The following is a 27,066-nucleotide window of genomic DNA, read 5'->3' on the forward strand; positions in this document are numbered from 1 at the left end:
ATGCTGAAAGCAGTCCGAACAGGGGTACCTCAAGGTAGTGTCTTGGGGCCACTGCTTTTTAATTTATTTATAAATGATGTAGTCGCTATTGCAAGTAACGCCTCATTTGTCATGTATGCCGACGATACTAGTATATTTTTTTCAGGGAACAATATTGATATAATGATAGCCGATGCAAACACATGTCTGCAAAAGCTTAGTTCATGGACTGTCTCAAATTCTCTAAAAATAAATGAAAGCAAAACAAAACCCGTATTGTTTAAATAAAAAGGTAGAGTGTACAATCCTAATGTAAAGTTAATGTTGAATTCTTCGGAAATTGAATTTGCAAGCACTGTTAAAACTTTAGGCATAATTTTTCATGAACATATGTTATGGGACTCCTATATTCAAAATCTTACACTTAAGCTTTCAAATATCGTAGGAACTCTATATAAGCATCGCCATACATTACCATCTAGTATTAAATTCTTAATTTATAATGCATTGTTCCATTCTCGTATATCCTACTGTAACCTGGTGTGGGCAACCACGACCAGTACAAACCTTAATAAACTTTTTTTATTGCAGAAGAGAGCTATTCAAGTCGTAGCCAATGCGTCGTATTACGCACACACCGATCCACTTTTCTGTAAGCATAAAGTAATAAAAATACAAGAATATTACAAATATAAGCTTGCGACAGTATACGCGGCATCCCTTAAGTATTTTAACCACCCATTACTGCGGTTTTCTAGACTAAGTGTTAAAAATACGGTATACGGAGTACGTAGCGCCAGGTCCCTGAGAGTACCTCGTCCTAGAACAAATTATGGGCTTCAAATGTTACAGTATACATTGCCAACATTACTGAACTTTTTAAGAGACCATCATGTCTGTCTTGGTGCACTAAATAAGAAAACAATATGCACAATATTCACTTCTAACTTTTAAACTTTTTTCTCCTGCATAGAACTGCCTGTTTTGTTTTTCGCTTTTAAAATGTTTCTGTTAACGTTTCCTCTCTGCCGATCTGCCGATAGGGGGCAGGGTCTTTGTCAAGCTGCACATTTTGCAGCTTTTTTCCCTGTCTCCGTCAGCCATATGTAAAAATGGGAGTAAATAAAATGAATTGAATTGAATTGAATAAAATCATGACGTCGTGGCATTCCAACGGAGTTTCACGGACCGCCATCAAACGCAATTTTGAAATCTCTTTATTCGTTTAAAAATTACTTTTTTACTTCTCTGGCTCCAGCACAGAAGCACTAGTCTAGGCTAGTGTTTCTGGGCTGCGAGACTAACAAAAACCAGAACTAAAAAAAAGAAAAAAAGTGCAAAAAATTTTGTTTCCCTACTTCTTTAATAGCGCTGAAGGGGCACCGTGCTGTATGTGTGAATAGGCTTCAACCTGCGAATGAAACCATTCTTTCTATAGCACTGGGTAAACTTTACGCTTAAAGAACCCTCGATATTCAACACTATGCCAGCCGTTGGATATAGATTGGGTTGCTTTGTGGCTACAGGCACTCTGCTAAGTTTCAGGCTGTTATCTTTTGTGCACGACTCCTGATTCGCCAGGATTAAGTTTCGTATTCTGTGATCCACATTTAGTCACACGTTGTTTTGAAGCATGTGAGTACATTGCGCTTGCTGTATATATTCGCTGCGGAAGTACTTTGTTCAACGGTAAGACACTGCCCCCAGAAAGTCATACCCTTGATGCCGTCTTTAGGTAGGCGCAACAAGAAGTATGTTGAAAGCAGACGAAAGAGTAACCAGTGCTCGCTGCAGCTATCGAGAGGTGGCGCCGCCAACAATAATTCTGTGTGACTCAATGGTCCGCGTCGAATCTCGTGAGAGCCCGGTAAGATGCATTGTTATCTGTGAATACCATCCAGATTATGTTCTAAGTGAAGAACTAAAGTGAACTCAAGAGGGAAAAACTAGGCTGTTGCAGGGTTTATAATACATGGGCAAGACCCTCCAACAAAATATGCTCGACGTGATTAGTCTCATCCTCTCATCTCACCCTCTCTCTCGCGTTCGTTCCGCTAAAGTGAAAAAATGGTGGCTTTTTGGGGGTAGTTTGCTGTGTTTTTCTCAAAGAGATACGAAGTATAGTGCTGCAAACTCACTCCAACTTGTGCGCTTGCGATGTTGTTCTGCTCGCACGGATCGTTCGCCAGGTCAAACAAGTAGGGCGAAGCTTGCGAGACAAAGTTCCTTTGTACGTTCTGGTTGCAATAGACTGTCGCTCGCTGTCTCCAGTTCGTGGGCAGCAAGACGCTTCCTGTGTTGTAGACGCCCCTGAGTATCCTGGCTGCCTTAGACTGTGCCATGAGGATTTCTAGGTCTCCGTACGGACGCGAGACTCCGGGCGTTCGAAATCGCTGGTCGTACACCCCACCGTTGTAAGTCCCCAAAACCAGCTTGTAGGTCGTGTACCGAAGGGCCTAATACAAATCGACAGGATCGTAGTTGTACAGGACCTCGTAGCGTGAAGAAGGCAGGTTGTAGGATATTTGAGTCCACATGTCGAAGCCGTCGACTTTGCCTAAATTTATGGGACTCACTCCTGAAAAAACGAAAAATACGCCAAGGTCAGGTGTGGTCCTATCCAATCAAGGGGTTGCTATTCCGCTTGCAATTGTGCAATAAAAAGTGCTTCCTAACGTATTCTTTGTTCTATTCTTGAGACAATCTTTGAAGTCCCTCCGCAACGTTAATTCAGTAAAAAGTTTATTTTTCCTACATCCAATGATTGGAGCTGGCTACTTTTATTTATATTCTCGCGGATAAAATCAAGCAGATATATGTAGAACTTAAAGAAAGCATTAATAGCCGTGAACATGGGTCTACAACTAAAACAAGAAGTTTCAGGAATTATGCGTTGACGAGGGAAGGTCAACTTTCCTGAAGCTGCGAGTTGCCACTGCTAATGTACCCACGGTACGTTCAGGAATGTTCCAGACCAGAACAGTCGATACCAACCAAAAGTGGGCTGGGACTTTCAAGACAAGTACAGAACTATAAAAGAAATATCTGAGCCCAGTTCGCTTCAAACCCCTGTCCTCTGTGTGGCAGTCACGCGCGTTGCCAACTTCGCCACGCACGCGCCAATATGTTAATTGCAACAAAATTGGACGTAAACTGGTGATGCAGCAAATAGCCTTATTTTCACATACCCATTATCAATCACGAAGCGGAAAGTTTTCGCCAATCTGCTGAACTGAGTATGTCAGCTTTTTGAAAGCATGAACGAGCTAAAAATGTAATTAACATCAGCAGTTTAACTGCTGGAATGCCAGTGAGGACTCATACTGCACCTACTACAGCACGTTAGGCGGTGTCCTTAAAAAAAGCATTAGCATAATAAAAGCGCTGAGATTGAAACCAGTGTCGCAAAATAAACTTTATGCTGCATAAAATGAGCGCGCTTTTACGTCGCGAGTCGTATATGGGCGACTCAGAAGCATGAAGCTATTTTGCGGTCAGAGTACCAAAATAAATGCAGGTTTGAAAATCGTTTCTAGTTGGTGATGTGGCTCGAGGCATCGATGTTGCGTAGACACTTTTTTTTTCTCACTTTGTGTAAAGGCCTCAAGCCCAGAACCTTAAGAATGATATTTCAGGTGTTCATAGCCCCCTGAAGAAGCTTTGTGTAGACGATTGTGCCCACATCTTACGTAAAAAATCACCGATTGGCAGCATCTATAAAAGTCACCAACCTTAAACCACCTACTCGTAAAAAATCTGACAAGGGAGATTGCGTACCTCCATTTTGTCCACAATGAAGCGCACATATTTTGCAGAATACCTCCGGGTTTCGTTTGACCGCCAGCCAGAAGGTACGAGGCGGGAAAAATGAGCGGACACATATGACACAACTTGCAACGCACGAATACCTTCATTCGCCTCGCTTTCGGTTTTTGTATGTCTATACTTATTAGAATCTCAACAGCCTTAGTACACTTTCTTCATACATCTTGCAGTTCCTACTGCCCTGACCAAGGAAGATCAGGGACCGAGTGTGGTAACGCATCGCAGCTCGAAGCAAATGCTTTACAAGCTAAAATCCCCATCCCAGCCCACTTACATTTGCGCGCGGTCGTCTACTCTCACAATTGTTTAAGCCCAGTGCTGACGCAACACTCGTTTCTAATTTGTGTCCAGCATTGAACTTCGCCCAATGACGCAAAAATGTCACCACTACGGCCTTGTCTAGCAGGCCGTCCTGGCTCTTAACTCCACTGGAAATGACGTCAGTTGTTGTAGTAGCAATTGTTGTAGGTTGTTGTCGTTGGTGATGTTGTTGTTGCCGGTGGCAACTGCAACATCAGCAACGATGTTTCCAAATACTTGTAAAAAAATGGCTCGACGCCTGCTGGAATTGAACCCGGGACCGTTGTGTGTAAACCACTTCACAAGTTTTTTTTTTCTTTCTTATACCGTTTGTTTTAGTTACCAAATAATATACAGAGCACTCAATTTTCGCAGAATTGTTGCACTTATTCCAATTTGCACAAAAGACACGCCATACAATGCTAAAGAACCCACTTGAAACCTAGGGGTTTCGTAGTACCCAATGACCACTGCAAGCGCTTTCTAAAAAAAATATAGCCTATAGAAAATTGCCGAGGTACACTGTCAATGCCAAGAGCTCGTGCCGGGAAACTCGCTTTCACCTGCTCCGGATAAAAAAATAAATAAAAACGTTCGGAATAAGAAAGAACAAAACAAAGGCGTTCGGAACAAAACAGAAGTTTACTTGGTTCCGAACGTGTTTGTCCACGCACCTCACGGCGCGTGAACGCGACGCCGGTTCGCAGCTACCGCGGTCACTGCACTCTAAATTAACGCAAAACTGCTCTTTTTTTTTTTCGTTCTTTTTAGGGAAGGGGGCGAAGGGGGGGTAACGGTGATCGGTTCAGTGAGTGACGGCAAACTCAGAAAGGCAACGAGCGACAAGACAGTGCGCTTTCGGCGCCGCTTGATCAACACCACCTAGACAGAAGGCCTCCGCACGCCTCATTCCAGTCAGATCGACCGAGGCGTGATATTGGGCACGAGTGCCATGTCAGTGTTCGGCTGGGGCTCTTGTCCAATCAGCGCGTCGCAGGTCGGGCTCGGGCCCAATAGCCTAGTTAGCGCGATCTGACTCTGATGACGATTATTAGAGGGAAAGGAGACCATGCGGAAGCCCCCTATCTAGGTGGTGTTGGCTTGATCGGCTTAATGGAATCGTTTGGAGAGCTCGTCCGTTCCCTTTCGAATCAATTTCTGCAGTCTAAACAAAACACACAAAACAAATACATTATTGCACCGACCGTAACGAGTAGACAAGCTACGCGAACGCCACCTAGAAGAGAAGGCCTGCTCTTTTTTTGCCCCCAGACGTCATCAGTTGTTCAGCCATGCAGCGCCACCTAGCTTGCGTCTGCCTCGACGCCAGAGCACCTTGCAGCGTCTCAGAACGAACGTGATGCTAGCATGCGGCGATACGAAGGACGCGTTTGCCAATTTTGTGGGGGCGTTCGTCAAGCGTCGGCGTGTTTGTCGCTTGGGGAGAGTTGTGGTCCGGGGACCCACAGCCGTATGTTGCGAGAGTTTGGCCAGTTTATAATCTCACCGCCGCAACGCCCCCTCGCGAATGGACCAATCAGCCCACGGAGCAGAGTTAGAGACGCGAGCGCGTGCGCGTGGGAACTCCCGGCTGCTCACAGCTGTGCGGGGAGGGTAGCCATTTTTATTCATTCGCCTGCTGGAATAAATAAACTCTACATCCGAATTTCGATTTCTTCCTTCGATATCGCTGGCTCTGACAAGAAAATAATATAGTGTTATTCTTCGGTGGGTTGAAAAGCTAACAAATGAAGTCTTCTCAAAGTTTGACTGCCCACTTTTATTTAGGCGAAAAAGAGTCAGTCCGTAGCAGAGGACTCGTAGCTTCAACAGTCCTCTGCACTGAAAGCCTGTTGTGCCAAAATGGTGCTCTTTGCTTCCTCCTTCCTATCGTTCCTTCGGCCCTCTCCCCTTTCCTTCACTTTTCTCCTCTCCAGCGCCGTCGTCGCCACACCTACTGGCCAGACTCTCCCAAAGTACGGTTCTGCGGGCAACCACTAAAGATGAGATTATACGGAGGCCTTCTCTTTTACGTGGTATATGGGTACGCACGGCGTATGATTTTGGACGATGCGTACCGGCTGCAGAGTATAGAGTGGGTAGCCAGTCGGTGATGTGCATCATCTGGTTCGACACTCTTTGCCTCTGGTTGAGAAGAGGGCTCCAGATGAAGGCGCTGGCCTTGGTTCCCCCTTCCCAGAGGGTTCCTTTGGCTCCACGTAAAGGAAAGTTGAAGCCGCTATTGGACTCCTGTCCGAAGGGAAGGCCGCCATTGTCACTGCTCATCACGAGGATGGTGTTGTCCAGCATGTCCGCCTGAAACAGGGCCTCAAACACGTCTCCAATTGACTCGTCCAGCGCGTCCGTCATACCTGCGAGGCGAACCACCGAATTTAAACGACATTCAGACAAAGACCAATGAGTGCTCGTCATACGGCAGTGAGCAGATACGTATCCTCCCCTGTGCTGGGTTACCCAGCGAGTTCACAGCAAGAACATTGAACCCGTTGGAAAACGTAAAGCGCCGCCCGCGGTGCCGAAAGATATGACGGGAACAGTAGTTAGAGAGCCGGGTGTAGCACACAACTGAGCCGACGGATAAGCCACAGGAAAGAGAGCGAGTGCATGGCGAGCAACTGCAATGCTCTGCTCTCGTTCGCTTCCGTTCCAGGTTTTAGATGCTTCGGGTGCAAGGAGGAATGTACAGGGGTTTGGGCGCGGCATTTAGAGATTTTGCATAACTTTTATTGTCGCCCTGAGGCAGTAGGATAAAGGGAAAGTGCAGCGATCGCATTTGAACTGCCACGGAATTGAAGCGGTCATTATCCGGATAAAAACAAGTATTTCCGGTAAGACGTTAGAACACATTATTTACACTGAATCGGTCATCCCGATGAGAACTTTTTCCACTCAACGCGACAAAGGTTCTAGAAGGGATTCTCTTTTGACACACAATAAACCCATTGCTAAATTATCCAAGCATCAAGGAGAATGCAGGGATTAATGTTCCACGCACAACACGCTCACGCCTTTCCCGTATAAAAGATTCTAAATAAATAACAACAAAAAAAAGCGTTGACGAACGCGCGTGCAAGATGCACTTTGTTTTAGGCATTTGCTTTAGAAAAGTCACTACTGCTGAGTCAAGCAAGTGCGGCGCGGCGACTACCAATCCCTGCTTTCTCCTTGATGATTGGGTAAATTAGCAATAGGGCTATTAGTAGAGTTTAACCATGCCCTCGCTGCTTCAATAAACTCTAGTAGTCAGGTTGTCTGATTTTTTTTTAAACTTCTTCAAGGTCTTTGTTTTTGTATGACGTAGTCAGTTAATGCAAACGTTAACTACACGTCATATTCCAGACACACTTTTTTATGGCTTCAAACTCATATCCTTGGAAGAGATCAAAACGTTGTCTTAAAAGGTGATATTTTGTCAAGTGTTCCGCAAGGTGCTATTCTGGGCCACATTATCTTCTTAATATATAGAAATGATTTCGCTCTCCATGTTTATTACCATGTCCCACTATATGCTGGGCGATTACAGTGTTTCGCGATATCTATTGCGATTCAAATAGTGAACTTTTGCAAAATGACCTTAATTTTATCTTAACGTGGTGCCCAACGTTGTAGATGGCTCCCAACTTTAACTAAGTGCAATTACGTGCAAAAAAGAAAAAGAAAAAAAGAGAACAGCTATAACTACAGATTATTTTCTTAATCGCCAGCTATCCACGGCCAGGAGGCGCCAGCAAAAGAGAGAACCCACGGTTATACCCTGTCTCGTTGTAAATTGGCAAAGGTTGAAGGCTACGCCCTACATTGCGTTCCGACGGCTTCGATATGCGCCACGTATACAAGCGCAACACACACAAATTGGGGCATGGCGCAGCGATACACCTGCCACTTCTTCGCAGCAGAAGCGCAAGCTGGTAATACTTTAGATGGATGGATGTTAAGGGATATACGCTTTGTAACGGGCGGTAGCTTGTGCCACCTAGGAAGGCACGAAGTCGCGTGCCTTCCCCGGTTCTCCAGACTGTCACGCAGGGGCAGCGGCTTCCGCCGCAGTGGCATGTTATGCGCCCACGGCTTCCTGGCCTGCCCAGCATGTCTTCCCGTTTGCATTCTTTGGAAGCGTTAATAGTTTAGTTTCGGTTTTAGTTGAGATGTTAATAGCCACGTTGCAGGTGCTAAAAACGTTTCCAGAGACAAAAAGAAAGGTTAATTTGTTTATTCTTGTATCCTTGAAAATATACTTGTCTTTTGCAAGCGACGATGCGGTTGCCACGGAGCCACGCATGTGCAAAGTGGGCCAGTCTTTCCGGTGAAGCGAGAACATGGCTGCTGGGAACCTATGGGGACGTTGTTTTATAGACTTTCGCAAATACTTACTGAGTGTACCGTAACTCCTGAGTAAGAGACAGAATTCTTGGAATGTGTATTCACAATATTTAAGAATTATATTGGTGCGAAAGCGGCATCATATTTGTAGCATCGTTCGCGGACGAGGTGATCACTGACCAAACGACTTTTTTCAAATCATCAGTATAAAAGCCGCATGGGTAATCTTCGGTGGCGGCGATTGGATTAGCGTGTCGTCGCGTGTATGTTCTGCTTGTGAGTCACGTGTGTTCTCATTCCTTGTCTATGTTAAATGTATGATACGTGTGCAAATGTGAAATAAGCCCTGTGCATATGCAGTATTGTGGGCGTTACAGAAAGGTACGAAATACGTTCCTCGTTACTTGCAAATAAAAATAATGCGTTACCGTCCTATATTACCTAAAAAAAACGCGTTACCCTTACTGATAAAGCGTAACGCACCTTCCGTTTTCGGTAGTTTTTTTAAAAGTATGAGTTAACACGGTTTATTATTTTGAGGTTGCAGGTATGCATAAGCGTCATATTCCAAGAAGCATTATGTTTATGCAGAAACTGAACATAATCACTTGATCTTTTTAACTGTTTCACCTAAATATTCACAAGAACTAACGCAAGAAAAACGCAAAACAACTCAAACATTCACATAGATTGAAGCCTAGAAACACGAAAACATTTTAAGTCTACTTTTCTTAAGTCTTGGAAAGAAAAAGTAACGAGTCACGTTACCGTGTTACACGTTACTCGAAATAAGTAACGTAAGTGCGTTACCCGTTATTTCTTTGAAAAGGTAACCAGTTCGACTGAATGAGTTTGATGGGCTGAGAGGGTCCCTTAACATCAGGGCTTAAGTGTTATTTTTAATAAAGTTGTAATGCGTTACCGTCAACACTGTAGAAATGCGAATGTAATAAATGTAGAAACGAATCTATCCCACACTCTCAGAAAAAAGGGTGTAAAAGAATGTATTGTTACACCCTTTGTCCCGTATAATACACCCCAAAACTTCAATTCGACATACAGCGCCATGTAGTCAAACAGAAGGCTCGAAAGTTTACCAGGGGCTTGATAGCCTTGTGGTACAATTTATGAAAACAGCTAATGTACGTTTTACTTGCTACAAAAAAAAAATAATCGGGGTTTCCTTGGCCCTAATGTAAAAACTCGGTGCTTTCTTTCTGTGGCCTTTGATGCGTACTTTAGCTATTGAATAGTTATATCGCACCGTTATCGAGCCACCGAAAGACTGAATACTGCTCACGATTGTCTTAGAGAGCCGTAGACTGGTAGAAGCGTTAACGCTCCAAGGTGTTGTTTGTGTTCATAGCTGTCGCATTTCGGAACAAAACGAGGCCTTATTTCTTTAAGGGTAACCGGACAACTTTTAAGATGTTTGTGTGCGAAATGAAGTAATGCACGTCTTATACATCAATAAAAAATCCAGAGATGATGTGGTGTTCATTTTCTTGAAGAAAGACGAGCTCTCCGAGTTAGGAATCCAGAAGTGTAATATCTAAACTTGCCGCGGCTTTTTTTTTTTTTTTTATAGTGGGGGGGGGGGGGGGCTAACACCTTAATGCACATGGTTGCCATGTGTTTCATTCTAATTTAATAGTCCAAAGTGAACTCATTTTGTGGGCGTTTTGGCTGAGAACAAATATAGTTCGTGGGTCTTGGCTACTTTGACCTTGGTGCTAGGGGTTCCTTGTATTTGTTTAACAATTTCGTTCTTTTCTGCTCTTATTGCATTTTCTTAAAGTGGGATACAATCCTTGATCATGGCTTTATGGGCTATAACTCCATATTTTCCTGATTCATCTAGTCCAACCCAATACTTTTGACCAACTAGCTCAACTTAATCCCCTCGTGTAAACAATCTTCCGCGTGTCAGCCGCTCTCTGCGAATAAGGCTTGCAATAAGAAACAAGTTTGAAACTACTCGTACTGTGATGCAGAAAAGCTAATAAAAGAGCCACATGCAGCTAAATATCTAGGAGTTACCATATCTGAAAACTACAATTGTAATGACCACGTTCGTAACTTTTGCTCTTTTGCTCTTCGGGGAATTCGACGTGAGCTGTCTAGAACCCCGATGCAAGTGAAGCTCAAAACTTACAAAACCTTGGCAGGACTTTGTCTAGAGTACGCCCCATATCTAGGCGACCCCTACACTCTTACAAACAAATCTAATCTCTAAAGAGTAAAGAAAATTGAAGCTAGGTTTCTCTGCAAACGGTATAGTGACTGATATGATTAATTTACTGAATTTTCAAACGTGTGTAGCCGGGTGCTTGGATACAAGGTTGTCGTTATTGTACATGATACAGTGCTTTAACTCAAATAAATTACACGGCTCCAGTGTCACGACCGAAAACTGGTTTTAACAACGAAACACTTATCGGTCAGTTTCTGTCCACTAACAATACTCAAACTATTGTATTCTCTCATGAAAAAAGCTGCGTGGAATCAGCTGTCAAGAAGTAGTTCAAGTGTAGCAACGTTTGTTGCAAATAGAAGAATTGCACCCTTGTGAAAGAATTTTGTTATTGGTGAACCCCATGAACTATGCCTTTTGTTGTTACTTCTAATATTTTTTCTCTGTGTCCTTTATGGTGTTCACTCCGACCTGGAATCGAATGAATTCGTAGTAATATTAAACATAATGAAAAAAATTACGACTTGCAAACTTTTGATACGTTAAAATCGTTGGAAAGCTCCTTCAACCTGACGGCATAGAAACTAAAACTAAACGAAGAGCGATAACATTACCCCGACACCTCGCCAGAACGAGGTATTTCTGTAGCCCGCTGTGACAACTGTTTATCAGTCCTGCACACGAATAAACTTTCCTTAGTGTAAATAGAAGATGGAATACGTTACCGGCGAATAAGGTTCTGTTCCTTTCTCCTATATAGGGAAACTTCGCGACGTTCTCCTCTGGTGCTGCAAGTGGATCAGCCGCGCTGCCACCGTGAACGGCCTGGTATGACAGGTAGAGGAACAACGGCTGCGTAGACGACAGGTGGTTAACGTTGAAGCAATAACATATCACGTCAACTAAAGCTCCGAATAACAATAACAAAGGGCCGATCGAACGACCTAAACACCTACACCACCTTAGTATGCGCTGGCTGTTTGAACTGCACAGTTTCGGTAACACAACGCGTACTAACGCAAAATAGCTGGCAAACTAAAACTTTCTTTCATGCTGCATCACAACACTCAAATCCAGAAAGGACTCATTACAAAAATGCATTGAGACAGTCAGTCTACTGCACGTTATGGCGTATTGTGACGAGATCCGTGTCACGTGGTTCTACTCGTATTACCTTACATTTTATTGGCGACCTGCGCCACCAACAGCGTCACTGTGGGCCAGGATTGGCTAGAGTGCCTCTATCTTGATAGACTGCCGTCCCTCCTGCGGAGGGACGATTCTGACATCTGCTAGCGGAGCCGCCATATTGCCTCTTGCTCATATGCAACCAGTTATGCGCTATTTACGGAGTTATTGAGCATTAACACTGGTGATACACCACGGGATAACTTTAAGAACACATAACATCACACTTCCCATCATATATGTAGATTTCTAAGGCGCATATTTGAGGTTCAGCTTTAAGTTTTCACGCTTGATGTCTGTTAGCCATAGTCACTATCGTTTCACGCTTGTTGAGTAGCGAAATAGAGGCAATGAATTATTATATTTATACAAGCTCTTGGTGACTGTACAGCCTGGCATTTTCACGAGCCCAAGCCTATTCGCCGGTCTCAGGTGAACACATCGCAGGAGGCAAAACGATGGTCACTGCAAAAACAAAGAAAAAAGCGGCACTTGCTCTGCCAAAGAGTGTCAGCACTCTAGCAAAGCACAGCCGGCAGGCAACACTGACGCACTCTAAAATTTCCCAAATGCTTAATATGAGATTTTCATCGGGATTAATTCTGCTTTCATGGACGGATATAAGAGCAACATGAGACTCGAATTTACCAGGGGTATTTTAAGAACGCGGTGACTCCAAGCTTCTGTCGTGCTTTTTAAACGCGCCAGCGACATTTTGCTATGCGAATTGTAATAAGTCGCCATGATTACAATCAGTTACTTCACGGCGCTGCAAATTAAAGTCGTGACGTCACGCAGTTGGACTATAAGAGGGCACCAGCGAAATACCTCAGCGTTAATACTTCGAACGTCTTTATTACACGACAAAACGTCTAAAATATGTAGATTTGCGTCCGAAAATTAATGTGCGGCTACCCTAAAGACGAATGTTGTGGATCTTAAGGAATCCACTTCACCTCCTTATCCCTTTGATGCCATTCAGTTATTGTCGTTCTCATATGACACGACACAAACAAAAGTGGCTATAGGTTTGATTGTTTTTTCATATTGTCTGGTTCTTGGGCTTACGGCCGCCTTTTTGTACTCCGTTCACTCATAAACTGACAGGTCACTGTAGCAACGAAGTCGGAGGACCAAACGATCGCCGGCCGTACTTCTCCTGACCCATATCTTTCTCTTTCTCGCTCTTTCTGCACGTAGGTGAAGGTGGGGTCATGTGGTGAAAGATCGACATATGACCGGTCCAAATGGCATATAACCTCCACCTTTCCATCACATCAGCGGCGAACGCTGTATAAACCGTGTTCAGTTGTACCTTTAAGAAGTACGATTCAGCATACTGTTTATACCACGATTAATCTCTATTATTTTTTCTAACAATACTAACACTGGACACTCGGAAGACACATGGCGACCACTTTGGGCAGAAAACGTGCGGAAATTGTGGCTTACGGCCAAAATATGTTTTATAGAAACCAGTCCCTTAAGTAAGTTTGATGCTTCTTTCACAGATCTCAAACCTGAAGTGTTTAATCGCAGCACTAGTTAACCAAACAAATAAAATGGGTTTATAATTTATTTTGACACATTGGAAAGTAAAACTGTCCTTTCTTTGGAATTTGTGTCAAAGTCGGACCCATGTTTTTTTGTTGTTTTTTTTAGTTTAACTTCGGTTTTTTTTTAACTTAGGAAAGTAAACTCGCAGTTACCGAAAACCATGCCGGTAGAGTGCGCGCCAATACCGAATATGGCGGGACGTGCAAATAAACAAGATTATCTTTTTTTTTCCGCACGCGAACATTTGTTTTTATTTTTACGCTCAAAGCAATGGGGCACTATATCACAGATTAAATCAGTTGCAACAATTGATGATAGCTACCTTATGCTTTGTTTCAGTTAAAAATTACGCTCTAAATTCGAAAACGCATAGCCCATGGACCTTTCAAATGATCCACTTCGTGTTTGCGGTAATTGGAACAAAATAAAAAAAAATGATTCTGTATTGAAAAACATTGTGAACTCTGGTATATGTGTGGCCCTATTATTTTTCACCCTCGCTGAAGTGCCGCGTTGATGAAAATTTTGTCATAACACAACATCAAATTTGAAGGGAAGCTGCACACTAGATTTCATGTTGAAAGTACAATTGTTCCCGACTTTTAAATCTCGCAAAGTTAGGGATATTCACGCCGTCTCTATAATTACAGTAATTGCGGTCTTCGTGTCCTTAGCTCTCTGACGATATTCAACGCTGTATGGAACACACAAAACGATTTAAAATAGTAATAGCGCTCTAACAGATCAAATCATTATTATAGACTACATTTATCAATAAAATGCGTTCTTAAAGATCCTGGTCATGCGATTAGAATATTAAAAACCTAGTAGTGGAAGTTATGCTACTGCTCACACCTTAATATCTTATAGGCGCACCGGCTCGTGCAACAGAAACTCATTTCAAAGCAGCTTAAACGTGCAATAAAGGAAATATTAAAAATTTGATTAAGACTCGAAGCCGTGTGACAAAGTTTCGTCTGGACGCAACGGCGTTCTGGTAACGGAGACGGGTTATGGCATTTTAAAGATCAAATAAATGTTCTGTGGCTTGACGGTGGCTTCCAAAGACACACACTTAAAAATTATTTGCCTGGAGTAAATAAACCGTCACACAGAAATGAAGCTTGAAGGAATGTCAGCTCGAAATTATATTGAGAGGAGCATATTCAATCTGTGCCTTAAAGGGTAATTGCAATAAAAAAAAGTGTTTTTTTAACAGTTTAATTGGGACAAGATTGTCACAAAACTATTTTTCCGGAAAGAAAAAAAATGTTTACAGCAATATTTATTGTGCGAGACTGATATTAGGTTAAAGCTATTTCGTCCGTTTTAAATCGCGAGCCACAAAGCTGGTGTTATACGTCATGGAGTGGCTGCTATACTTCTCATTGGCTAATAGATTGATTGACAAATTAGATGTTGGTTTTAAACCGTTGTTATATGTTGTAATATCCTTTTGAGTGGCATACTTTTACGTTTAAAGACTTACCAATTTAATTAGACTATTACTATTTACAAAAGGTTTACAAGACGGGCATTTCCGTTTGGATTCATACCATAACAAACAAAAGCTTCGCCATTTTTTTCACGGTCGCCGAAGTTCCTGCTCTCGCCTGTGTCGCCTCCCACGACTAGTCGTTTCGCCTAAGTGATCAGTGTTTTGTGTTGACCCAGGTGCTCGAGTGAGGCTTGCTCCTTGAAGTAAAGTAGTGTGTGTTCAGCAGCTGTTGCAGGTGTTAGTGATAGCAAGCGACGCGGGTTTTGACTTTTATGGCGCGGCTTGTTACATTCGTTTTCCTCTTTGCTTTCTCAGCGCTTTTTTTTTCGTTTTTTTTTTTTTGTTTTTGCTTGCGCGTGCAAATGCTGATTTTTCGGAGTTGTCAGTTTCTGTAAAGTGGCGCCGTTTTTCTGTAGAGTGGTGCCAGGCCAGTGATCGCGACAGCGAGCCTTCCAACAGCCATGTGGCCCCGAAAAATGACTAGCTGAGTGCTATTTGGTTAGAGGCAATCCGACGTTCGCGTAGTGACAAACGTGTCCAGGTATGTTCTCATCATATCGCTCCGGAGGCCTTCGAGATTCGCACAGTGTGCACCGAACGTGCGCGACTGCGACAGAGCTGTTAGGTAAAAAAACCTGGCACAGCAAGGCTATTTCGTAACAGCTGTCCGCAGAAGCCTTCAGACGTCTGAACTCTGCGTTAGCCGACAGATCTTTTTTTCTCGGCTTCCGAATCATCTTATGTAAAGTTGTTTGAATTGAACGTGTAGTGTTATCGTAAATGTGTACTGTTATCGTAAATCTCGACTTGCGATTGTGCCTTTGTAGATGATTTTATCAGTTTTGCTGGAGTGGCGGACGGCGGGCATAACAAAATCGTTTGCATATTCCGCGTACCTCGCAAAAGCACTTCTTCAGTCACCCTCCGAAAAACGCGAAACACGGAGTCCGCACCGTCCTGCCTACCCAAATTGTTACAAGCTTTAGAGCAGTTTATACCTGCTAGTAGGTATATCCACTGAAACTGCAACTTGAAACTAGGGGCAGTGCAGAGAGAAAAGAAACAAAAGTGGAAAAGCTTGCTCGCCCTTCCCCATTCCTGAACTCTCAAGTGATTGTACCATAATAAATGCACCAACGCCTCTAGCCAAAAAAGTAAAGCATTATATTTATTACGTAAAAATGGTCTTATTTCATGCACCTTTGGGCGGGTAGGAAAGCTAGACCAAATTTATTCACACCGCATGATGAGCGCAACGAACTCACACGTAATTTACAGAAAAATATCAGTGTTTTTATTTTATTTAATTATTTATTTTTATTTCTTTATTTATTTCTTCTGTTAGCCCGTAGGGGCTGTTACAGGAGTGCAACAATACACAAAATAGAACACTAGGTAATAAATATGAAGGCACATTTCCGAAGACTACAAATCACGAAAGACAAGAGTACACTATTTTGGTAAATGACACAGAATACTCAACAAAGCCATGTTTACGTATATTATCTTCTCACTGCTAAAATTACAAGAGCGTACGCTGCTGAGCGCCCAAAAACATCGAATAAAGGCAAATAAAAAAAGACAAGAACACATGAGAAGATAATAAATGAAGTCACGGAAGTCCCAATCCATTCAATTATCAAAAACATATAATCGAAATTATGCACTGCAAGAGGGAAAGGTTCGTTAATACTGGTTATACCATTGAAATATGCATGTTTCAAAAGAAGCTAGGCTATTACTTAATACTATTCCTTTGGGGAGGTTATTCCACTCTGATATAGTTCTTGGAAAAAAAGAATACCTATAGGTATCATTATTTGGTTTCTCTAGATTAATTTAACATGAATGAGTACTTCTGAGAGGCCTAGATACACGGGGCGTTACATAGTTACTTGTATTAGTGGTTAAACATTTGATTTCTCAACAGGAATAGGAATTTTAAACGAGTTATTTTCCGGCGATCAGAAAGGAGTGGAAGACATAGCTGTTTAAGCATTTCATTTACTGATTCGGTTCTTCGGTACTTTGACAGTACAAACCTAGCAGAAATTCTTTGCACCCTTTCTAATTTGCTTATTTGGTAACTCCTAAAAGGATCTCATATAACAGAAGTGTATCCTAAAGTTGGCCGTATTAACGTTTTGTATGCAGTTAATTTTGTTTCAGGTGGAGCGTACTTAAGGTAACGCTTAAGGAACCAGAGCTTTTTTTTTTCTTGGCTGCGGAGCAGATATTGTCAGTGTGTGCTATCCAGCCTAGATCAGAAGATATTGTAACGCCCAGATATTTAAATTGATAAACTTTAGTCAGAGGTCGGTTCTCAAATTAGAACACAAATGGAAGAACGTTTTTCTTTTGGTTAGTCATCACAGAAAAGACTGCTTTGTCACGATTCATTTTCATTTTTTTATTGTTTACACCATTCTTGTAATAGCTGTCAAGAGTAATTTAACTGTACCTGATTATGGTGACAAGAAACATTTGTATACAACAAGCAGTCATCTGTGAACAACCGTACAGTAACATTAGGCCCTACCTTTTCCGTAATGTCGTTTATATAACAAAAACTAATACGGGCCCCAATACAGACCCCTGGGGAACACCGGAGGGTACACTTACAATGGCTGAATTATTTTTGTTTACTTGCACAAACTGTATTCGATTTGTGAGGTAGGCTTTAACCCACAAATCAATGCTTTCATTTACCCCCAGGTTTTGTAATTTATGAATAAGTTCAACATGAGGCACCCGATCAAAGGCTTTCGATAAATCCAAACATATTGCATCACTATTATTACTATTATTCTATTATTAACAGCTTTGGCAAAGTCGTGTACAGTTTCAGCAAGCTGCGTTGCAGTCGACAGCGACTTTCGAAACCCATGTTGGTTAGAAAAAATATGTTTGAATCTTCAAGAATCCTATCAAGCTCCTTAGACACAATATGCTCCATTATCTTACAACAAGCACACGTCAGCGATATTGGCCTATAATTTTTAACTGAATGCTTATCTCCCGATTTGTGCACTGGTACGACTCTCGCTGTCAGCCGGTCCGAAGGTACTTATGTCGCTTTAAACTTTTACTGAAAATAACGAATAGACACTTGGAGACCCACTCCGCGTGACGCTTTAAGAATGCGTTGGGAATTTCGTCTGGTCCCGGTGATTTTTTGTGTCGATATCTAGTAGTAAAGCAAAAATACCCTGCTCAGAGATAATCAGATCTGGCATAGCCGAGAGCCGCGCGCCTCTTATCTCGTCAACGCTTTCACGTGTGTTGTCACTATCTACAAAAACAGATTGAACAAAGTATTAAACACGTTTGCCATTCTGGCGGGATCAGTAATGATACGGTCATTATCGGTGACATATGCCACACCCACCCGTGACGGCGCGAGATGACGCCAAAATTTTTGGGGTGATGTCCTCATAAATTCAAGCATAGATTCTGAAGAATGCTTTTCCTTCGTGTCCTTTAGTTTACAATTCAGGGTACGCGAATGTTCTTGGATAAGTGTGGTATTGCGAGTTTTTTTCCTTGCGGCTGCGGGCTATCTTACGTTTGAGTTGAATTATTTTTCGGGTCACCCACGGGTTTTGTTTTGCCACGCGCTTAGCCCTCTTCGGAACAAATCTATCCAGACAGTAGAAAACTACACTTTTAAATTGATTTCATAGTTTATTTAAGTCTTCCACACCCTCCAGAGAAGAAAGTTGTACTTCTAAATGGTCCAGAATACTAACGTCATCGGCTCTGTTAAAGTTATACACTTCCGTGGTTAAGTACTTTGCGGTTCTGCACGTTGTTCGGACTTTGCAGGATAGCAACACCATCTCGTGATCTGACAGTCCGTCTTCAACTCTTACTTCATAATCTGTCAATTGTTCAGAGACAAAAATTAAGTCAAGTATAGAACTAGATGACCTAGTTATTTCAGTACGTTCTTGAACCACCTGCACGAGATTGTTACAGAAAGCGATGTCCAATACAAGTTCGCCATTGTTGGTTTCGGTTGGTCTTGGTTCTAAGTCATCCCATTTTACTCCGGGTAGGTTAAAATCACCCGCAATTATCATCTTGGAGTGATCGGTCACATTTTGTTGTAGGTAACCATGAATAGCCTCCAGAAACGCAGTTGGGGAATCAGGAGCTTCATATACTCCACCAATCACATAAGTATGTCCACAAAACGTCATTTTGCACCACAAGCTTTCAGTACCAGCCCAGTCGGACGTCAAGATGCAGGTTATGTTATTCTTATAGATAATAGCAACTCCACCTCCACGGGATCATCTGTCTTTTCCTGATCATTTTGTAGGATGGCGGAAGAAGCTCGGAATCACTTATGTGGTCGTGCAGCCAAGTTTCAGTAACTACAACCATATGTGGATTATATACTAAAAGTAGGTGCTCCAGTTCGTCCACTTTATTAACAAGGCTTCTCGCGTTTAAATTAATAAGCCGGAGGCATTCTTCCTTTTCAATTTTGGATTGTCATTTATTTCCCGACTGTGAAACCCGTGAATCCGTGTCTTTTTCGCGACAGCCGACAGCATCATTCCAAATAAACGTCTCGTCACCGATCTGGATCTTATCGTGTACAAGCCTCACACGTAATCTTCGGGACATTTCTTCACTTGCACTTTCCAAAAGGTTGCGTCTCTTGGGTAAAGTAGCTTGCGAATAATCATTGGACACCGCTATCTTTGACCCTTTCAGTTTCTTGCAGTTCTGGAATACTTGAAATTTTTCATTGTAATCATACAGTTTCATGATGACAGGCCGACAGGTGGTAAGTTAAGTTCCCTGAGATTCTGTATAACTGGTCGTTTGCGGGACCGAATCCTCTACTCGAGCGGTATGCGTCGCTGTGCAAACGCAGTCCAACAACACGAAGCATAAAAATGGCAGATTTAGGACGATAATCCGGAGTCCATTGTTAAATTAAAACGACTGAAGTTTGTTGAAAACGCCCGGCAGCTTTTTACTCATAGTATTTGCTGGGAATAGTCCACATTTTGAAACGGAACAACGGAAGATTTACTTTTAAAGACGCTCGCTGCGTCTTCCCGGATCAGCTGGACCGGGTCAGCTGACAACGATGGGACTGAATCTATTGAACCTTAACCTCACAACAACCAACTTGCGCTCCGTGTTAGTGTGGACTTGTACTTTCAAGCCCCGCACCACACAACACGAACGGTCCAATTCTTTGTCGCATCGCCGTGTTACACCAAACAGAACGAGATCGTCGTAGTCAACGCAGCGCTGTCGTGAACGTTGGCTTGTGGTTGCGCACTCGTGGACCCTGTGACTGACTCCTCTTTCAAAGAACACACGACGATTACGAATGATACTTTCCGTCTTCCGGGAACATCACAGGGGCACTTCTCCTGTCACGTCTTCGAAACATGTGCTCGAAAACCCCGGAGCTGCTTGCGTCCCGTCGAACCAAAACAATACCGACGCCATGTTGAACGTGCGTTCTTGCCAGATTTTCTCCGACCAAACAAAAACAACGAGAGCAAAGCGGCTCTAGCCTCCAGCGTACATCGTCGGCCCCTTCCCCCGTTCCCCCCCCCCCCCCCCCCCCCCCTGATCCTCGGCGTATCTTCGGCAAGACGCACCGGAAGTCGAGACGCTGCGTATTTTGTTCAACTCCGCAGCATAGTCAATTCAATAGTAAATCCAAGAGTGAGCGGCGGGGCGTAGTTCTCCTCCACGGCGGTCGAAAGAGCGGGAGTTTCAAATGTGGAGAGGTTTCGACTCCGACTAAATTACGTCCCGTGACGTAAATATTGCCATTTCTTTTTTATTTTCGCGGAGGATTTGTGGTGCGACATAGTTGTCCCACCTATAGGCTGTTAAAAAAAATGCTTGTCTTTCTTTGCAGTTATTCTTTTAAAAGCCTTGACAAAATCCTGCGCGCATGCTGTTTCGAAGGCCAGATTTTGCGGCTAGTTTCAGCAGGCTACCACGTATCCCTAATCCCTATTATCATCCGTGACTGAAAACATTCTGAAAAATATAAAAGGAGGTGGTATCACCGATAGCCAGGTATGGGACAAAAAAAAAATAAGATTGGTAATCATGCCCCATATTCATAACGTATCCCGTACGCTAAAAAAGATCGGGAAGCGAGGAACTCTGAAGGTAGTTATTCGGCCCCTAACAGGCTGTCCAGTTTAACCATAAGAGTTAACATTATAACAACCAGCAAATACGCTGCACAGAAAGAAAAAAAAACACCGCAGAAACTTTGTTTCTTGCACGGGCGATGCACGTAATTTTATTCCTCCTTCATGTGGCAAGTAATACACAGGGCAAACTGGCGTTTCTTGAGGAAACTGTTAAGAGAGCATTTACTATATTACCCGGAGAGTGATCTCCGCACTTTTAGGTTTATACTGTCACGATCACGGCTGTAAGGCTGACATTACGTGTTTTTTTTTCTTATAGGCAGAAGTAGCCAGAAGCTCACTAGCGATATCATTAAAGCTGAAAGTATTGCACGGCTAAATGATGCTGGTGTCAGTGCCCCATTCTGGACGTTATGAAACAAAGAGATAAACTTTTTTGGCAATTGGAGGGATGAGATTCCAGTGAGATACGGGAAATATTGTTGCACATCTCACACAAGACGACGAGTACGAAGCAGTTTTACTATCCGTCTCGTTCCTTGCGCAGATGAACCCCAAAAACATTTGAGTTGTAAGTCAGCGCTGTTTTTCTCTTGGGTGTGTGTCCTGTGCGTGTTGTTGTCTTGCGTTGTTGTTATGATTCAGACAAAGCTCAAGTAAATGGAGAATAGCTTTGATACAACCTAAGAGCACCAGAATTATTTGCATTGATATTTATATGGTAGGAGCTGCCTGTAGAGTTACTAAGAAGTAACAAAAATTAATGAACATACCGAAAGTGCAAATACATTTGTACCATGAGTATCGTAAAAACAACAAGGCTTGTAGGTTCTACATAGCGTCTGTTCTTGTCAACTAAAATTGCAAACGACCCCACAAAGTGCGCTGTGATTCACAACGGCAGCTGCTGAGTCGTGGAAAAACATTTGGAAAGTGATTTGCCACCAGCCAGTACGCTGTACAATGTTTTCAATGGGTTCTTTGCTTTCAGTGGAATGGATGTAGCAGTAGAAAAGTAAAGGTGTTGAAAAAAACCGGGAAAATTTGAAAAAAACGTTTTTTTGTGTGTGCGTTTTTCTTTTCAGAGCCAAAAGTCGAGAAAAAAATTTTTAAAATATCCAGTCACATTTTTGCTTCACAGTAACACTATTTTGAACAGTCCTACTCTTGATTTTATTTTAGGAAAGGAATAATGTGACTCAAATAAATAGCAGACAATAATTGAAATTGTCATTTTCAAATGTACAAGCCCTGTAACTCTTTGAAATGGCATTTATATATTTCGTTTCGTCGAAGTGGTAAATTTTCTGGGATTTTGACGACGTGTTTTACGCGAACTTCAACATTCTCAAACATGTTACGTTGTGGAAATTGTCTACTGCAACCAATTATGAGCTATTTTTATTACTACAAACCATAAAACGGAACCGTAAAAAATTGTGGGAGAAAAATTTTTTTTGTTACATCAGAACGCTGATCACGTAAAAAATTTCAAAATTTTCATTCACAATTATGTTTTCACAATATCACATGTTGTGCAGTTCGGGTTTCGGTTTTGTTTTGCGAAAACAAAGCGTACTTCAATGAAATCGCGGCCAGCAATCGCCATCGCCATTTTCATATTGCGTTTATCTAAACTATCTCAACCAACGTGTATCTCATCGGAGAACGCGTAACGTGAAGAATTTCACAGCTTGGTTCGTCCGCAGTCTAGCGTTTGGAAGCATTTTGAAGTCTTACAAACGTCGACCGCGAGAAAAAAAACAAGCAGTATGTAAGTACTGCCAAGTGTCGCACGGATTTCCGAATGCTACACGCCTTACAAGGCATCTGCTGTCGTGCAAGAAGTGTCCTCAAGACGTCAAGGAGACGTGTGCAAAAGAACATGGAAAAAATCTCTCTGGGAGCTCGGGGGCATATGCAACGCTGTTTTACCAAAATATAGTATTTCTGCTTGGTAAGCTGCTGATATTACATACACCTTAATTTGAAGTATTTCAGATATTAAAACTCCAAACGGTCCTGCCTTATCATATTGTGTTGATGTAATAAATGCGTCCACGCAGCAATCTCAATTTTTCCAAAATTTTCAAGTTTTCCTGAAAACAAAACGGAAAAAAAAAGTTTTTTCTTTCTCCGGGAAATTCAAGATTTCACGAAATTTTACATCTCTATGTAGGAGACGTTAGTGAGGAGATGTGTGTTTTGGTGGGACAACTGTGCGAGATGTAGCAGGTAATGAAGAGGGTCACAAAAACGTCCTTTTTTAGGCAGAAACGCGTTTTCAGAACGGGAGCGTCCGTGACCGCGCCAGCGGGGGTAGAATTGAAAGCAGGTACGCGAGCTGTTCGGTTGAGGCGCGGAGAGTACACAAGAACGGAACCGGGGCGGCGGCAGTGGGGAGGCGAGAGAGCGTGTCCGCAAAGCGCGACCACGTGGGAATTTCGCACCGGCGGCTACCGGAGAAGATGGGAAGGGGAGGAAGGGAGAGCGTCGTCGGAAAAAAAGAAAGGCGGCATCTATAGGGAAAAGGAAGGGAGGCAGTGAGAGAAATCTTCGCAGTAGGTAAGGAACGATAGGGAGAGGGGAAGCAATTCCTCTGCTGTAGAATGAGTCATTGCGTAATACACATCAGTATTTTCTGGTGGGACGGGGCACCTAACGCCACCGCTCTAGAAAAAAAATGCTGCTTTCGGGCATTTGCATAGAATAATAGATACGCGCCTTACCTTCGCAGTGTTCCGGTTTCGAATGAGGAGCTTGGCTCGTTCCGTGTAGAGAGTAGTTGAATAATTTCCGGTTTCATTGAACAGTGGTGTCATGTTCAGCCAAAAGTCGAGCCCAGGCTGATTTTGCTGTATTTCAAAAATTTGGGAGATTTATAAGCCTATTGTCGTTCAATACAATCAATTGTATGTTCTCGTAGCGGATTATTTGAAACACGATCAGATCGATTTACGCTGTCGTCATTTGGAAAGACATGTTTCCAATTTTATAGGAAGTTTCTTACTGTTTAAAATAATTGTTGATTAGTCGAATTCGAATTGGTAGTGGGACAACGCGAATATTACGGTATTATGACTTACAAATTCTATCGTGTGATTGTAGTAATCTGTTGCGCCATTATAGTAACCGTAGAAGCTGTCAAATCCTCTAAACGTCGGCGTATACTCCTTACTGGAATATCCGATGTGCCACTGAAAGACAAAAAGTAATGTATCCGTTTTTAAGGCATTGAAAGGGAAAAATGCTGGAGGGTAATTGTTAGTGTTCACGACATGACAGTATGCAGCTTTAGAATAGGGGACTCCACAACTTTGTGCCCACAGAGCAGCTTGGGGCGTCGCATTCTGAAGCGCATAAGTGCTGAGCATAGGCAGTGCAACGTCCCGAGCTGTATGGAAGACCCAAAGCATCGGGGCCCGCTGTTGTAAAACTTCCTAATAACATTAAACTAAGATCACAATAGATAACGCGATTACGTAAATGAACTGCATTTTAAAGAATAAGACGACCATACAGCAACCAAGAACATTTTACTTATGCAAATTAATATCCAGACAACAAAATATTTTTTTTTTCAATCCTTTACTCATCAATGCACGTGATAAAGCAAAAAGTAGTAGACAACCACAAAGCAGATATATGTATATTTGAAGTGTCGCTTGCAAGCTGTTTTAAGAAAAACCTTTGCCACGTTAACAACACCTTCGTCATTTGGAAAGTGTGCATAAACATTAAAAAATACATATTAAACAGTTTTCAGAAGATACATTTTAGAAATATCTAAGTATCAGAGACTAGTTCTAGAAAACAAACTTAACCACACGCAGCTCCACTGGCAAGCTTTCGAAAAACAGCAATATATTGATGTTAGCATTAGAGGCCTTTGAACTTATGTGGGAATCGCAGCTATAATAATTCCTTCCAAAGCGCCGGCTCAAAGTTTATTAAACAGTATGTTCTCTCTTTATTTTTCAAGAACATCAACATTTCATAACAAGTGCCAAAACATTCTGAATAATTTACTGGGGACATCCTCATTCCATATATGATCAGATATTTCTGGTCATCGAATTATTTCGTCTGAGGACACGCTATTAAAAACCAGGCCTAAAAATGCTCTGCATTTACTAAGAAAAGAACAAGGTGAGTTTCTGCAGAGGTTTTACATATTACACTTTCTGACCCCTCCGCAAAAGTAAATGAATAGTAGAAAACAAGGTTCAGGCAGGATGTATGCAATGTGCACAGGTGCACTGCAACTTACAACTGGGAGGCAACAAGGCAACTTAATTTATCATTGTCCCAGTACCATGATTCCAGAACAAGGGAGGGATACATGTCGAGATAGTGGATCACGAGATTTGTGAAGGTACTAGCAATGTAGAGGTAATGCTGCTAAGACACCGTTTACTTAATGAACGAGAGAAATTCTATTTGCTTTTTTTATATTGCTAGCCATAGTAGACTAAGGCATACGCCACTGAAAAACATATATGCAGTCATACCACTGGTATCCATTAATATCACACAGAAAACCGATGTAAAGCAGTTTTAAACATTCCGGAGTTTTATCAACGGACTTTGCAATTTTGAGTGGTTCAAAACTATCTCCCTCATTTTATACACGTAGTATAAACATAGAACAATTAAATTATTATAAGAACACAGTTTATGAAACATCCCAAAACAGTTAGAGCGAACGTCAAGGACAACTAGAAAACAAGAGAATTAGGTGACAATAATAAGTAGTCGCTCTTGTTCTGTCCAGTCATCACCTTGTCCTTGTCTTTCGCGCTTTTTGTCAGGCACAAAATGTTCTCCTCACGTGGATAATATTAAAAGCAAGAAAACAAAAATACAATTTAGGTTTCTTTTCACCAAGGAAGTATGATGCACAGCAATATCAAGACTCGCCAACCATCTAATTGACCTATGATTTCTTCATTGGAAAAACTGCAGATTATTTTTTGTGGCTTTTTATACGGCAAAGATCGCACGGGTGCACAAGTTGCTTGTGTGTTTTTCAAAAACGTAGGCATCTCTTCAACAAAGATATTCCCGCGGACCGGAAGCAAAACTCAAAATAATCTTCGATAAATATCAAAGCTAGACATCGCACCACAGAGACGAGCCTACGGTTTTTGTGGCAAATACAGGTATTGAGTATATTTTAAGCGTCCGCAAGCCTCAATCAAAGCCAGGTCAGACATTTGATCGTGTACGCATATGATCCTTTGAAATCACCTTGCCGACCATGTGCGTCTCGTAGCCCAGGTCCCCGAAGTATTGCGGCATAATCCGGAACCGTAGTGGTAGACCACCTGCCTCGGCTGGACTAAGCACGAAGTGTTCCTGGCCTGGAAAACAAAGTGTCAATGGCGACAACATCCGCACTCAGGAAGCAAATAATTCACGACACAGTCTATCTATATCTTTGTTTTGACCTAAAACTTAAATTACAAACAAAAATCGACAGAAGCATCGAAAGATCAAGATGCGAACGTCTTTTTTTTATGATACATTTATCTTTTTAAAACAAAATGGCAAGGTTATGTCCTGTACAAAAAACATCTTGAAAATAATATAACCGCACTTTACAGTATCGGCCCTTCAGCCATCTTGTTGCCCAAAATCATTGTGGCCGGTTGTATGAAGCCATATCTGTAATCGTATTAAACGGATTTCCGATCTACAGAAACGATCAAACAGTCCTCGATAGAGCGAAGCAGAATTGTCTGAGTTCCTACACATTACCTAAAGATAAGGCAAGCGCGTTTCTGAATCGTAATTGTCGCCCATTGAGTAAGCTCTCCGTTAGGCAACAGGATAGCAGCGCCCACACGACGCTCGGGGATGGAATGTGAGTACCCCGACGTAACTTATTTGGTAGCTTGAGCTTTGACTACGCTCATGTACAACGTTTTGTGCCGTTTCAAAATATGTAAAGAGTGCCCGACACAGCTTCAATGCGCGCTACTTCATGTTGGTAGCATGTATGAATAACGTTTACCTTAGGCGATTTCTTTCTCACC

At 42.3% G+C, this 27,066-nt stretch overlaps 1 pseudogene; it reads right to left on the reverse strand.

Annotated features, from left to right (window-relative positions):
* The window catches only part of LOC8035641, a 75,780-nt pseudogene that overhangs the window by 16,263 nt on the left and 32,451 nt on the right, over positions 1-27,066 (reverse strand).

This window comes from Ixodes scapularis, unplaced genomic scaffold, assembly GCF_016920785.2.
Source record: "Ixodes scapularis isolate PalLabHiFi unplaced genomic scaffold, ASM1692078v2 ptg001264l_1___fragment_5__unscaffolded, whole genome shotgun sequence".
Classification (NCBI taxonomy): domain Eukaryota; kingdom Metazoa; phylum Arthropoda; class Arachnida; order Ixodida; family Ixodidae; genus Ixodes; species Ixodes scapularis.